Source organism: Peromyscus eremicus, chromosome 15 (assembly GCF_949786415.1).
Source record: "Peromyscus eremicus chromosome 15, PerEre_H2_v1, whole genome shotgun sequence".
Lineage (NCBI taxonomy): Eukaryota > Metazoa > Chordata > Mammalia > Rodentia > Cricetidae > Peromyscus > Peromyscus eremicus.
The window spans coordinates 65,741,171-65,757,607 of NC_081431.1; the positions used below are offsets into that span (position 1 = coordinate 65,741,171).

The 16,437-nt window shown below is 45.8% G+C and overlaps 1 protein-coding gene across 1 annotated transcript in view; it reads left to right on the top strand.

The window, feature by feature from the left end:
* The window catches only part of Nckap5 (NCK associated protein 5), a 788,185-nt gene that overhangs the window by 77,714 nt on the left and 694,034 nt on the right, over positions 1-16,437 (top strand). The gene's annotated exons all lie outside the window — the stretch shown is intronic.

Consider the following 16,437-nt stretch of genomic DNA (forward strand, 5'->3'; position numbering starts at 1 on the left):
ACCTTAATGTTTGGGTTCTGATGTTTTAAGTGATGGTTTAATATCTTGTAGCACAAGACTTTCTTAAGGGTCTTGAGAATGGATGTTTTTGCATATGCATTCTTCCATGTGAGATTTGCAGTGATTTTTGCCTGGAATCCTCACTTGCCCAAATAATCTCTTTGCACTTAGGTTTTATTTTTGTGATTATTATTATTATTTTTTTTTTGCCCTTTCCCTTTTCCCTTTAGGGAAATTTTCATGTTTTCTGGGTGATCACATGCACAGTCATTTTTTTTTGTGACTCCTCTGTCTCGTGGGCATACACGATGGTTGCTCATTTTCTATGCATTGGGCTCAAAAGTACCACCCACCACACACATGAATTTATAAAAGAAGTGCTTCGTTGTATTTAGAATTCTGCCTTCCGATAATGAATTTTCCGTAAATAAAACACGTCTGTTATTTCACGACGGAAATTGAATTGCTCTGTGTCAGTGTGTGTCCTGTATTCAGTGGCCCCTCTGCTGTTAGTCAGCTTTGCTCATCGTAACTGCTGTTTTGGCGGCTGCTTCTTTTGCACAGGACTTTAGTTTCTACTGTGCTAGCAGCTTAGAATTTTCTTCCTGTAATCAGAGACCGCTTTTTCTCTGATGCAGTCCTGTGCTGCTCCCCAAGTAAATACATACTGTTTTTTAAAAAGTTCAGTGTGTGTGTGTGTGTGTGTGTGTGTGTGTGTGTGTGTGTGTGTGCATGTGAATGTAGTACCTACAGAGGCCAGAAGAGGGCATTAGGTCCTCTGGAGCTGTAGTAACTGGCAGTTGTGAGCTGCCCAGCATGGGTTCTGGGAACTGAACTTGAGCCCTCTCCAAGAGCAGCCAACAAACTGTTTTGACTTGTTTACCCAAAGGCCACTTTGTCCAAATACCAACCATATAGGAGCCTGTCAGATAGGTCAAACTTTGTATTTCAAAACACTTCTCTTATGTCTCAGAAATTCCCCTTCTCCCTTCCTTACCTGTGCAATGATTTCTGAGGTGTAAACAGAAAACTCTGTGGTCACTCAGGGATGCCCAGTTTAATCTTCCCATGGGGAGGTATTAGGAGCTAAGGATGGTGCCCAGCCATGTGTGTGGAGGAGAATCTCTGTGGGAAACACAGAGGCTATTCTACTTTTTAACATGGAAGCTTGTCTTCTGTAGACTCATTTTAGGCAATCCATCTAATCCAGGGGTGTCCAGCCATTTGACTTCCTAAGCCTCTGTCTTAGACCCCCCCCCCCCCCGCCACATTGCTGTGATAAAATATTCTGACAAAATCAAGATAAGGGAGAAAAAGCTTTATTCAAGAGTAAAGTCCATCATGGTAATGATGTCACAGCTGCAGAAGCTTGAAGTAACAATTACCTTAACCACCAGTCTCCCTGGAGTTCCTCTATGATGGCCTCCTGGACTCTGAATCAACTTTTCCCTGCCCTCGCAAAAGCTCATTACAACATGCCTTGCTGTTTTCTTTGTCAAAACACTTTGAAGAATGTTTCCATCCTTTTAACAATGTCAGATGTTTGGTGGACCCTTAGTCCTCTTCCTTCAGGTTTAAACCAACTCTGAAAAAAAAAAAAGCGTTACTTCCCGCCTCAGAGCCAAGAGAGGCTTTACAGAAGTGAGGGTGGTTCTTCTGTGTGTGTGCCTGCACGTGCGTACACAAGCATGTGGAAACAAAGGTTAACCTTGGGTGTTGTTCCTCAGTCACAACAACCTTGATTTTTGAAGTAGGATCTCTCATTGGCTTTTAGCTTCCAGATTGGGTTGGGCTACTGGGGATCTATGTATCTATTTCTCTCAAGAACTGGGATTCTAAGCATGTGCCATCACCCCTGGATTTTTTATGTAGTTTATTGGGATCAAACTCAGGTCCTGATGCTTGTATAGCCACTCTACTACCTGAGGCATCTCCCCAGTGCCCTGGTGACTGTAATAAGAGGTCTGGGAGGCCTGGCTTGTACACCTCTAACAGCCCCTGGGCCATCTTAACTCTTGACCCTACAGAGCAGTCTTAAAAGAGCGGGGCTTGAAGACCTTCTCAGCTGTTGGCCAGTTTTGTGTTCAAGTTTCTGACCTCCCCAACAAAAATATTAAATCTCTATATCTGTTTTAATTTTTTACATAAAAAAAAAAATCTTGGGCTAGCAAGATGGCTCAGTGGATCAAAATGCTTGCCACCAAGTATGGTGAGTTGAGTTTGATCCCAGGGACCCAAAAAGGTGGAAGGAAAGACCTGACCCCATTAGCTATCCTCTGATCTCTTCGTGTACACATGTGTGTGCCCATGTCATTTAAAAAATATTGAGAGAGCCATGTTTATTAAACCTGTCTTTAAATACTGTTTGTTTCTAAGACTCCAGTGGATCTTAAAGAATCAGAAACTTTTAGCTCAGAAAACTTGCAGAAGAGTTGGACCTGGGATGTGGAGGCAGAGGTCGATCCCAGAATTCTGGCAATAAATAAAATGACTTCGGGGTAATGCTCTGCCTTCTGATTTCTTAGTAAAACCCAAGTCCCTCCTTTTATTCCACAAACACAGGCGTACGAGAGATAAAGAGGGACACCTTCCACATATTCTGTCTGAGGGACACCTTCCACATATTCTGTCTTTCTAAAGGGAAGGTCCCTCAAGTTAAGGTCTGGGAATGTTCAACAGCCTTTGTAGTTATTCTCAATAGGCTGATAGCCACAGTCAGCAGGATGCTAGTCCCGGTGTTTGAACACGTACCACATAGGTGCTGGAATCTGCCAAGACTGCATACGAGAGAGAGAGAGAGAGAGAGAGAGAGAGAGAGAGAGAGAGAGAGAGAGAGAGAGAGCGCAGACATGGGAGGTACATCCCTGTAATTCAGGGACTGTGGAAGATCGATGCAGGAGGATTGTGAGTTGGTCCACATGGATTATATAGCAAGACCTTATCTCAAAAGACAGAACCCAAACAAACAAACAGAAGGTCAGAGGTCATGTAGCACTTCATCCTTCTAGCTAGATGACAAGATAAATTATGCAGGTCATTTCTAGTTGGATCCAGAAATCCCTGGGCATTCAGCAAGTAGTAGCAACAACTATGCCGTTTATAATGTGTGATGCTTTTAATGCTGTGTTGCTGTGTGCTACTGTGTCAGAAAGTTCTGAAAGAAACCTAGGTTTGAAAACAGCATGAGGCTGGGGAGATTGCTCAGTGAGTAATGCCAGTGTGAAGACCCAAGTTCAGAATCTCTGTACCCACATAACGCCAGATGTGGTGACCTACATCTGTAATTCTGGCGCTCCCACAGTGAGATGGGAGGTCGAGAGTGGGAATCCCCAGAAGTCTGAAAGTCAGCCAGTACATCGTGGAAAACAAGAGACTCTAAACAAGGTGGGAGGTGAAGACCAATGACCAAGGTGGTCCTCTGACCTCTACATGCCTTGCCTTAGCACTTGTGTGCATTGCCGTAGTCACAGAAGGATCCTGTGTGTGCAAACAGATGACCAAGGTGGTCCTCTGACCTCTACATGCCTTGCCTTAGCATGTGTATGCATGGCTGTAGTCACGGAAGGATCCTGTGTGTGCACACAGGCAAAGTTTTTTGTTTTTTTTTTGTTTGTGTTTTCTTTAAGTAAACAGAAAACAAAAAGAGACACAACATGTTTGCGTGTGGAGAAACTTCAGTTTCCTGGCAATTCCACGTTCCCTGTGGGCTGTCAGCACACTGTGCTTAAATCACATTCCCTGGAGCTGATGGGCAGATCCTGAAGGGACTTTCTGTTTTCCGTCCTTGATTGACTTACACATGTCTGCAGCCACCACCAAGGGGTGGGCGTTAGCCGTGGGTCATTGGTTTATATTGGAATGGTGGCGGATTGTATTTGTCAAACCCTAACCTTAAAACACCACAGTCAGCTGCAGATGCCGTTGGTCTTGGAAATACTCTAGGAAGGATGCACATAAAACTAGAAAATCTCTTCAAAGACCCACCAGCAATCTGCTTCCATAGTCTCCTGAGCTTGGAACAAGACCCAAATTAGATGTACTAAGATCCCCCGGGCTGTGTTTTGCAATTCAAATCCACGAGTACTTTCCATGGCAGCCTCTCCTGGGGCTCCCCAGTGGTGGGGTCCTCGGAGTGTTCACACATAAATGGGCATCTTTGTTCTCTGGAGCATGAAGCTGAAGGGAATTTGGGTAGAACGAGGGCTGTGTGAATACATTTAAGAGGTGTGCTTTGGTGGTAAATTCATACTTTGAAGGGAAAACAAAAATGCCCCAAGTGAGTAGCTTCCGAGGTGGCTGAGAACAGATGGAGTTAAGACAGCAGCTTGGCACTGCCCCGTAGCTCAGCCATCCTCTCTACATTCTTTAAGAGAGCCACCCTCCTCCATCCATTAAGTGTCCGCAATGCTGTGGTGGAAGAGAAGTTCTGGAGTGATTAGGAATGTACCTGAGAGGCCTTTGTTTACCTTTGGCCGAGCCTGTTAGTCTTAAACTCATTCCTTTGGCCAGCAAAGAATGTGGCTTTGCCACATGAATTCTCCTCTTTCTTATCTTGAGAATGGGTCCCAGGCAATTACTACTTCCTCCCTTCTCCCCCTCTTCCATTCTTATTCTCTCTCTCTCTCTCTCTCTCTCTCTCTGTCTGTCTCTCTCTCTCTCTCTCTCTCTCTCTCTCTCTCTCTCTCTCTCTCTGGGTGTGGGTGTTGGTGTGCATGCACACCATGGAACGAATGTGGAGGTTAGACAACTTTGAACTTTGGAGTCTATTCTTTCCATCCACCTTTATAGGTTTCAGGACTCAAGCTCAGATCCCCCAGGCTTTTGAAGAAAGAGCCTTCATCACGCCATCCTGCTATCCCCCAGGCAATTTCTCTATTCATTAGCTTTATCTGTTACTTCAGGTCTCTGAACAGTCACTTACATTTGTAGCACTAACAAGTCCACAAAACAAACGTAGTGAATTTGCACCCTGGAGACCCCTTTGTTCGGATGCCCAGCCCTTTGGTTCCCTCAGACCAGGTCTCCCGCAGCCCAGGCTGGCTTCAGACTTACCGTGTAGAATACTCTACATTTGTGATCTTCTCTCTGCTACCTCCTGAGTTCCTGTAGGCCTGTGCCACCATTCCTGACTTATGTGGTGCTGGGAATTGAACCCAGGACCTCATGGATACCAGGCAGTCACTCTACTAACTGAGCTACCACCCAGCCCCAAGATGCTCAACTTTCGATACAGCTGTTGAGCTGACCTTTCATGAGGCCCTGTGAAGTGGTTCACTATCTGGCAATGGCACCTACGTCTGGAACTAGTCTGTGCCTCTGAGCTGAGCCTTTGAGCACAGTTCCATGTGGTCAACTCATCGTTTGGTTGCCGGATCCTAATGGAGCCTATCAGAGATGTCACCTTCAGTGTTACTGTACTGATTACTGTCCTGGGGGCTGTGGTCAAATGCCCCACAAAGGCTCCCTTAAGGAAGAAAGGGTTTATTTCGGCGCTCAGTCTGAAGGTACAGTCCATCATGCTGGGGAGTCCTGAGAGCTGAATTTGACGCATCTGGTCACATCTGCACTCGGGAGGAAGAGAGTTGGATGCCAGCATTCATCTTCCTTTCTCCTCTTAGGCCGCCATCCCAGCCTTTGTAGATCATAATGGTGCCCTTATTTAGGATGGGACTTCTTACTTCAGCTCGCCTCATTTTAAAAATTCCACCCCTCAGACATGCACAACAGTTTGTCTCCTAGCTGATTCCAGATCCTATCAAGTTGACAGTATTAACCTTCACAGCCACTGTCTTTGGGGGCTCTGCTCCTGGGCATCCCTTCTGTCCCTCCACCGCCCTATATGGCAAGTCTCCCTGTATTCTGCACTTTGGTATAGCAAGCACAAACTATTTAATTTTGTCTGGCTCTGAACTGGGCTTCCAGGAGTGGATTTTTCATTTGTGAGCTCCCACTGCCCAGTGCAGTAGACACTCAGCCAGTGCTGGAAGGGATGAATGGTGGGCACTGGGTCCCGTCTGGTCCAGCTAAACTGAATAGAGCAGGCACACCCTCTCCTGTCAGAGAGGTGGGATTGAATGCAGGTGATGTAATAGCTCTTGACAGGGTAGTTAAATATTGACTGGCAAGAGGAAGCACGGCGGAGCTGGTCACACACAGGGAAGTAAAGGCTGACAGTGGCTGTCAGTTCACAGAGCTGAGGCTGAGCGTGGTGGTGGCGGCGATCCTGGTGACCCAGCTGAGGTGACTCGGTGTGTTTGTCTGTTGCTTCAGTAGAGGTAAGCTTCTGGAGTCAGGCTGGGGAGCTGAAGGTTGGCTAGCAACCCTTGAACACAGCCTCTCTACCTTTATACCTGGTGATAGCTTGGATTCCAGACAACCGCTCTGGCTACCTTGTGTGCCTCAGCTGGTCCTTACCTAAGGGAAGGAGCACGAATGTCACGTTACCCAAAGATCTGGCGCTTTAATGCCTTCTGAAAAATGAGTGGCACCGGTGCCTTTTTCTGAATGTTTTGGACAGGAATTCCTCCACATGACTTCATTTGCCAGTGTGCTTTGATGGTAATGATTAGAGACATGTGCATAGCATTCCAATTAGGAGGTCATAAACAAGTTCACTCCTACCTGGGAGGTGTTTTACAGATTTAGAAGTTGGATGGGGAGGGGGAGGGGAGGGAGATTAGGCAACACTTCAAGTGCAATATGGAGAGAAGTCACACACAGAGTGGAGGAGTATTGTGTGAGTGAGAAAGGGCCAGCAGACAGCAAGCAAGGTGGTCTAGGTGAGCCTAGCCCCGCACTGAGATAGGGCTACGTGTCACCTTGACTAGGGAAAGGTTCCAAGAAATTAGAGAAAGACTCCAATAAGAAGTCTGGATCAGGGGAGCCTTTTAGAAAACAAGAGTTGGTGTCTTCCTTGTAACTAAATAGTCCCATGCAGCTAGAAGCAGCAGCCAGGGCATAGTTCCATTTTGTTTACTTGTTGAGTGTGTGTGCATTTTTTTGTGTGTGTATGTATGTGCGTGTGCACTTGAGCACATGAGTTCATGCATGTGTGTGAGTACATGTGTACTGATCTACTGATATCTACTGTATCTACTGATAGACACACAGAGAGGCCAAGGGAGGACTTGAGGCATCCTGTGCTATCACTTCTCTGCCTTGTTCCCCTGAGACAGGATCTCTCACTGAACCTAGAACTAGGCTGACATTCAGCATGCCCTCGGGACCCTCCCACCTCAGGTCCCCACAGTGCTGGGGTTCAGGCATGTGCTTGTAGTCAGGCCTGGCTTCTTATGTGGGAGCTGGGAATTCTAACTCAGGTTCTCACACCTGCACAGCAAGCGTTCTTACCCACTGAGCCATCTCCTCAGCTTCAATTTTACCTGTCTCTTATGAGAGGGAGAAAACAATGAGTGACAGGGGACAGCAGCAAGGGGGAGGGCTGCAGGGAGAGGTGGTTTGGATCCAGCTAAAGTGACTTTCTCTTTATGAACTCCATTTCTATTTCCACTGGGAATTTTGTGGACAAGTTGGGGGGTAGATAGATCTATTTAACCTTGTCAATATCACTTTAACGTTATACTTTCCTACCCCATCTCCCTAAGGTATGATGATAGACCACAATACTGAATAATAGGAGGAAGGACCATACAGCAGAAATGAAAGGAAATGTCAACACATCCATCAAAGTCTATTGAATATGGAAATACAACAAAGTGGCTTTTGGACATTTACTCTGGGTGTGTGAGGCATACATGTATACATGTATACATCTTCATATGTGTACAGGTGTGTGTGTATACATGTGTGCAGATAAAGGTCAACTTCAGGTGGTGTTCCTCATAAATCTTTTGTTTGAGAGAGCTCTCTCATTGATCCTGGAGTCCAGTGATTCAGGTAGACCAGATGGCCAGTTGCTGTGAGCCCCAGGGATGCTTCTGACTCTGTCTCCCTGGGGCTGATATTATTTAGGCACAGGCCACCATGCCAAGGTTTTTTTTTTTTTTTTTTTTTTTTTTTTTTTTTTTTTTAATGTGGGTCTTAGGAATCTGATTCAGGTCTTCATGGGCTCTTTATGCATGAACGTGAGACATCTGCTCACCCCTTGCAGCATGCATTTTGAGTGATACTTTTCTCTGTAGAGAGATGAAATTTTTGGCAGACAAAGTTTTTCTTTTCTTTTTTAGTGGGGACTAAATATGTCTTCAGCCTGAACCTGCACTGAGGGGTCCCAAATTCCTCAGCTTTGTTCCTACGCCGTAACGCTTAAATTTATTCATTGTATTTGTCCTTTTAAATTTTTACTTCAAAATTACCTGTTGCAAGCACGTAGGACAGCAGGCTTCTCTAATATCGTTATGCCAGGACCTCGTGTAGAGAAACTGCCCACTGAGAAGATGAGAACTACAGAAGCCACCTTTGGATGAAGGAACTGTAGGAGCTGACATATGCCACCCAGCTCTGTCTGATATCAGGCTGAGACCAGAAAAGGCAAGACTATAACAGAAACCCCTCTGAAATATGCCGCTGGACCTCAGCTTGCCCCCGATCCTTCCTGGAGCTGGCGTCTGAGTGAGCTCTTGAGACAGTTCCAAGAGCCTGGCTCTTCTTGTTTGCAGCAGCTCTAAGGTCTGATCTGTGCTGGCTGAACACCTGGTGCCTTAGTCACGTGCCCTGTGGCTGTGACAGAACACCCAAGACAAGCGGCTTAAGGAAGGAAGGGTTTGTTCTGGCTTACAGTTTCAAGGTGCAGTCCATCATGGGGGCGGGAATATGAGGCAGCTGGTCACACGGCGTCAGCACTCAATGACTGTATGGACTCAGCTTCCCTCTTTCTACAGTCCAGGACCCCAGTGCAGGGAAAGGCATGGCCAACTGTGGTGGGTCTTCCCACTTTAGTAACCTTAATCCAGACAATCCCTACAGGTATGCCCAGGGGGCTGTCTCCTAAGCGATTCTCTCTCTCTCTCTCTCTCTCTCTCTCTCTCTCTCTCTCTCTCTCTCTCTCTCTCTCTCAAGTTGGCAATTGAGACTAAACATCACACCTGGGTTCCATGTGTTTTTTTTTTCTTTTCTTTTTTTATTTCTCTTATAATTTGGGAAATTAGGTCTTCCAAGCCACCCTAGGAGATGAAACCTACTGTCTCTTTGACAGTGAAGGAAATTGAGGTTCTGGGCGTGTTCGATGTCTCATAGTTGATTAGCTGTAGAAGTGGAATTAGATATCTATCACATAAGGTATTTGTCAGTCACTTAGCCACAGAGACACAACCCACAGAATCATTAAAGGGAAGTCAAGGAGTGGCAGCTTCTAACAGCATCCCTCTCTGAGACTATTGGTTGTCAATCCCAGTTTGTGATCCCCAATATCTTACACTGCACGTGCTTAAAAGTAAGTGGGCACCAACATCTCTCTCTCTCTCTCTCTCTCTCTCTCTCTCTCTCTCTCTCTCTCTCTCTCTCTGTACATGTTTGCCTGTGGAGGTGCATGTGTGCATGTACATGTAGAAGCCGCAGTTGACTTTGGTGTTCTCATCAGTCATTCATCTTTGAGACAGATCTGTCATTGCACCCGGAGCTCACTGGTTCAGCAAGGCTAGCTGGCCAGCTAGCTCGAGGACCCTCCTGTCCCACCTCCCCAGCGCTGGAATTAAAGCTGCTCTCTGCCATACTCAGCTTTGTACATGGTCGCCGGGATCCGAACTCAGATTGGCACTTGTTCAGCAAGTTCTTAACTGATCCAGCCTCTCTCCACTTCCTGGACATCCTCCCTGCCCCTTTTATTTCTCTGAATTTAGGCAAATTGATCTTAAAGCTCCTGACAAAAACTGCTTCATGTTAAAGCTCATGTAAGAAATGTGTTACCCTCTCAGTACCCTGGGTACTTTATAGCCTTTGCCATGTGAAGTTTCTCACTTATGTCGAACAGATTTCTCACATTGGCGTTTACATCTGTTTTCCATTTTCATCTATTCCCTTTCTTCTCACTTGAAATGGTTGAACAGCTGGCCTTATTCATGGCATAATGGCACTTCCACCATTATGGCCCACTTGACCCCTGGATCTGGCTTTCTCCTCTCCAGGCAAAATCACACCAGGGTTGTTTAGCCCCTGCTCCCAGGTCTGGCTTTTTCATCTTTTGATTTACACTCTGTTTCTCGCAGTCCCTCCATTGAAGGACCACGGCGGACAATAGCTTCATCTCTGTGAGCTCACAAAGCCCGGGGCTCCCATCCCAAACCCACGGATTAGCATCTGGTGTCACCTCTCCACTGGGAGAGACACCTGCCACCAATCTGGGACTTTCTGGGGCAGCGTGTCTGACTGACCTACTGAACTTGCAAAATCAACCTGGGAAAATGGGTCAAGGGTTGATGACTAACTGTGACATATTAATAAGAGCCTTGCAGGCTCACCTTGCAAGACAGATGCGCATGTGTTGGAGGTGGGGCAATTGGGGTTAATGGGAAATTGTCCTGTGTGACTGTTAAATGTCAGGAGCTGGCCCTCTGGGAGGATCTAATCAGAGGACCAACTGTTGGGGGTCATTATTAGAATACAGAGGAGTCAAGTGGACGGAAATGTCCTGTGGTCCTTAGTGGAGAGCGAGAGCGAGAGAGAGCGAGAGAGAGCGAGAGAGAGCGAGAGAGAGAGAGAGAGAGAGAGAGAGAGAGAGAGAGAGAGGTGCAAAAGCTGCCCTCTTTGCTTTTAAGTATGCTATCAGAAACAAAAAGAAATATTTCCATGATTCTTTTATAAAGGAGTAAAATTAAAAGTGATGTTTAATTTTTCTCAGTTTTTAATTATTTTGCACTATTTATGTGTATTTATTTATTTAGTGTGTGTGTGTATATATATATATATATATGTGTGTGTGTGTATATATATATATATATATATATATATATATATATATATATATATTCACATGCCAGTGTGCGGTATAGAAATTAGAGGACAACTTTGGGAGTCAATTCTCTCCTACCGTGTGAGACTCAGGGATTTAACTCAGGTCACCAGCTGCAAGTGCTTCTACCCACTGACCCATCTCACTGGCCTGGCCCTTAAGTAATATTCTAAAAGCAAGATATGCAGAAATCTTTTGGAAAACATTTGTTTTTCACCAATCCTGAGCATTTCCATGCCCTTGGACATATACAACACCAAATGATTGGGCAGAAAACCGTTTTTATAAAATGAAAAGTTACTGTACTTCAAAGCCTTTTTTTCTTAAGCTTGAGAAGCTTCACATTGGGGACTGAGAGTTTTCTCCATGATAAATCATTTGCTCAGGGTCCTAAGTATTTCTCACATGAAGCTTAGGAGGGTCTAGTCTGAGTGACAGTTTTACAGACCAGTAAAACAAAAAACAACTTATAAATAGCTATACTTCGTGACAATTTCCATACAATACCCAACTAACCTTTTTATTTTTATTTTTTAAATTTATTTTTGGTATTGCTAAAGCAAGTCGTTTTCAGTGTCAGGTTCCCAGGTGGGTGACAGAGGCCTCAGTGTAACAGAGAAGGGGAGCCACTTTTGGGGACTTTTATATGTATATGCCGTGAACAGTGTCCTCCTTTGTGCATGTACCGAGGTGTACATCAGCTGTCTCTATCCCCACCTTCTGTTTCCTGTGTTTTTGAGATAGGGTCTCACGCTGAACCTGGGGCTCTGTGGGGTAGGCTGGCTGGCTGGCCAGAAAGCCCCAAGGATCTGCCTGTATCTGTCCCCCTCTCTCATGGCTGGGGTTACAGTTATGGATGTGCACTGCCATCGTGTCTGGCTTTTATGTGGGTGCTGAGGATCTGAACTCAGATTCTCATGTTGTGCGGCAAATACTTTAGCCACTGAGCCGTCTCAACCCACTGGTGATGGCTTCTGTTTGCTGGGGTCCTATCCCCTAAGAACACAGAAGATGGATTTTTCCCTTTTAAAGGTACTAAATTATCAGAAATCCTACTGGTAATCCTGAGAACATGAAAAGGTAGTTGCATCCCAGGAGAGAGAGAACTCAGTGGTTAAGAGGGCTTGCTGTACAATTCTGAGCTCCGGAGCTCAGATCACAGCACCCATGTAACAAGCTGGGAGCCCAGTGTATACACACCTATAACCCCAGCTCCAAGGGTGTTGGGAAGACGAAGACCACTGGGGCTTGCTGCCTTCCAACCTAGGCTAGAAAACTCAAGCCTCTGGTTCAATGCAGACCCAGCCTCAGAGGAGTAGATGGAAAGTGTAGAGGGCAACCAATGCCCTCCCTTTGCCTCTGAGGACACAGGTACACACACTCACATGCTAGTGTGCACACTCATGTGCATACACACACAGAGGTAAATAAATGAATATATCCTTTTTTTTTTAAAGTAGCTGCAAATGCCGACATTTGTTTTTCTTGGTGAGTTGAGAGGTGCCTTCCTTTTTTCCAGAATTCCCTTCTGATAAGCTCATGTAGGACATTTCCTATCTTCTGGATTCTGGAAAGCTGGCTAATAAAAGATGTCTAGAGTAGCCTTTTCACTCCTGCCACCCTCTAGACAGGGTACTCCGTCTCACTGGATCCAGAGCCCTGCTCAATGCCTGGCACAGAGGAGGGTTCCCTGGGTGTTTGTTGAGCACATAATCACCCAGTGTGCTGTGAGGGGGCCGAGGAAACGTGGGGATTATCAGCCCGACGGAGCCTCATGATTGCTTAGTAGCAGAGAAAACTGTTGCTGCATAGAAACTAGAATGCTCTGTTCCAGGAGACTGTTGGGAGGGCATACACGTCCACTCTCAAAACCCATGTTGCTCATAGGCCAGTCCTCAACGGAGTATTCTGCTTAAAACATTTTACTTCCATTTTATTTTATTTCATTTTAAATTACTTTTTGTGTTTGTATGCCATGGTAACATGTGGAGGTCACAGGACGACTTGTGGGAGTTAGTTCTTTCCTTCTGCCACGAGTCCCCTGGATCAAACGCAGGTTGTCAAGTTTGGCAATAGGAGCCTTTACCCAGTGAGCCGTCTCCCTGGACCCTGCATCTCTCTATGTATCATGTGTGCAGATTTGTGTGTGGGGTCAGAAGACAGCTTGGGGGAGTCAGTTCTCTCCTTCCATCATGTGGATGCCAGGAACCAAACTCAGGTCATCAAGCCTTGACATTAAGCACTTTTACTCACGGAGCTGTCTTGTTAGTCCAGTATTTGATTTTTGCTTAGATGAGTGCATCTCTGGAATGAAAACTGAGGTTGATCTGTATTGTATCTACACAGCCATTCAAGGGAATTTATACTTTCAGAAATGGAAAGGAAAGTCAGTTGTTCCCTGACAGGTCCGTACGGAGAGCTCTGGCGTATAGGAGGCATGGTTGCACGTGTTTGGATGTGAAATAAAAATACCTTCTTGAGGTCCAGCCTGCACTCTGAAGGGGCTGGAGTTTAGCTTAATTAAGGTAGCTGCAATTTCCTAGCATGTTCTGCATGCAGCCCACTGGTCAATAGAACCCCTGGTGACCGAACACACTTGTTTAAAGTAAGAGCCAGAGCCCCTTTGACCTTTGAATGTATTATCTGAGAGAGTTATGGTCAGCTGGCTCCCCAGATGACCTGAGCCTACAGCTGCTCTGCCAGCTGGCTGTCACACGCTCGCAGCAGCAAACTTGGAAGGGACTCACAGCCTCGCCAGATGCCTTATCGCACAGTCCAGTGGATGCCCCACACAGAGAGAGCAGATCCTGCGCTTTATATGTGGTGACCTGATTCTAGGGCCACAGCTGATTCTTTTCATGTAGCCCAGGGAGCGACTTCTATTTCTGTTGGTGATCTGTGGCTACGGGTGACAGCCAGATTGCAGATTGCAAGTGCTTTGTAAGGAATTCCAGCTGTACATCTCTTTTTTCAATATTTTTCACTTATTTTATTACAAATTTTATTGTTTATTACAAATTTCAAATTTTAGTGTGTGTGTGTGTGTGTGTGTGTGTGTGTGTGTGTGTGCATTTGTGCTTGTGGAGGTCAGAGGACATATTGAAGAGTCAGTTCTCTCCTATTGTGCAGATTTATGGGTCCCAGGGATTGAACTCAAGTCCTCAGGCTTGGCAGCAGGCACCTTTACCCACAGAGCCATCTTGCCAATCCCCAAACCTGCTATCTTTTTGGCTATGATAAGGCACAAAAGTCTTATTTCTGCAGCAGGAACCAGGGCATCATTAGAGGGACTAGTGGATTGAATTAACGTGTATAGCCAGAGAACATCACCCAGAGGACAATGGGCAGGAGCAGCTTGGTCTGTGTATCTACTGATTTGTAAAACAGCTAAGAGAAGAGCAAGCATACTGTAGGTCAAAGTTCAATGCCAGGGAGAGAGAGACAATCCTATCAGTAAACTCTTGGCTCAGCAGGCTGTGTGGGTGGGGTCATTAGCCGGGACCTGCATCTGCTCCTGAAATGAAATGCCATTTAGCTCTTCTGAGAAGTTAACTTGCATCTTAAAGAATATGTAAAAATATGTTTGTTACTTACCCAGTTTCGGGGCTGTAAAATTTCACCTCTAATGGAGTCCTTACTGGGAAAAAGGAATCTGTGTGCATGATAGAATTACAAGACAGGTTTCCATCAGAATGACCTCACCAGAGCTGGGAAGATAGATAGCTCACTGGGTGAGGACTTCCCACACAAGGATGAGGACCTTATTCTGAACCCCCAGAACCATGGAAAAGCCAGGTGTGGTAGTGTCCATGTGTAACCCCAGTGCTCCTGAAGCAAGTGGGGAGGTGAAGACAGGAGAGTGCCTGGAAGCTCATGGCTGCCTAGAGTGTGCTGTAGAGAAGAGCGAAGAAACTGGTCACAAACAAGGTGGGAAGAGAGGACCCACACCACAGCTTGTCTTCTGACCAAAAGGTGTGCCAGAGCATGTGGGCCCCCGTTTATAAGAATGCCTGCACGCGCGTGCATACACACACACACACACACACACACACACACACACACACACACCCCTAAATGTGCTTTTAAAACATGAAATAAATGGTCTAAGCAGGGAGAGAAAATTGTAAATGAAGACTTCTGTACACTGTGGGTAGGCTGTAGTAGGGAGGCCGGGCCATATGTTGGACAGACTAAATGCTGTAAAAACTAACTCCAATGGTGGCTGGATAAGGAAGTTGGTTTTCACAGTGTATTTTCACTTTTTTGGCCTGATAAGGAATGCACTGAACCCAACCCCCACCACATCCCTCTGTTTTTTGTCCTTTGCTGCTCGGTGGTAATGGGGACACAGGGTTGTCCCTGGGGCAAATGATTCTACTTGAGTTATTTACCATGTGGAAATCAAAGGGAACAGATTTCTGATATGAAAAGCGTTTTAATCTCAGAATATCAAAAGGCAGGCTGAGTTTAGAGCAACACCTTGTCTTTGCACACATACATAGGTCATCAGTGGAGTCGGTGGGTCTCTAGAATTTCAGTTTGTATCCATAAGCTTTGTCTGATCCCTGTTTCATAAATAACTTCAGAGGTGTGTGTGTGTGTGTGTGTGTGTATGTGTGTGTATGTGTGTGTATGTGTGTGTGGTGTGCATAAGCTCACGTGTGTGACTTTTAAGAACTCTTTGTATTTCATGTAGCTCCTAAATTATGACAAGAAATATAATAAAAAATGGCGTGACATTGGGAAGGTCATTGATCTTTCTTGGAAGCCACCCCAAGTGGTTCTGCTACCATAGATGTTTCTTAGGATACCCGTTACGTTCTAAGTCCCGAGGACATCATCAGTATTGGCTCATGTCCTTGAGTTCCTAGTCACCATTCAGTTCTCAACTCCAGACAAATTGCACAAACTGAGATGATCTCTAAGGTTACCGTGTCTCACCTCTACCACTTTAAAGTGAATGGGAAAGTCTAGTGTCTGTTGGGACCTGTCAGGTGACCTACAGAGTGAGGCTGGGTGGGTGGAGAAGGGTGACATGGAGACTGTGGAGACTGCAGCACCTGCCTCGTGGATTCAGGCATTTGTCTGCATCTGTAACTAAGCATTGTCAAGGTTGGAGTCTGGGCTCTGACAGCCCCTCAGACAGACATGTAATAGTGAAGGGCCGAGAAAGGAATATGAACCCAATGCAACCACACCAGGAAGAGGAACAAGTCCAGAGACAGGCCACTGACACCCCTGACGTGAGCCTTAGGTTTAAATAGAGGGCAAGATATATGCAATAGCTAAGCAGTCCTGGTCAAAGTGTGGCTCAGCCCGTCACTGACCCACTCTCCCCTACAAGTGGATCTGGCAAGTTGTTCCTCCTCCGGCTGGCCCAGGCTTCACTTTTCCTTCTTCTAGTGTGAGATTCCTGGGGAGGGGGTTCCAATTTCTTGGATTCATTGTTTCAGTAGTCTGGTGGTCAAAATGAGGAGTGCAAGTCTGTTTAGAATGCCTCATTCCTGCCAAGAGGGTTAGTTAAAACCTTG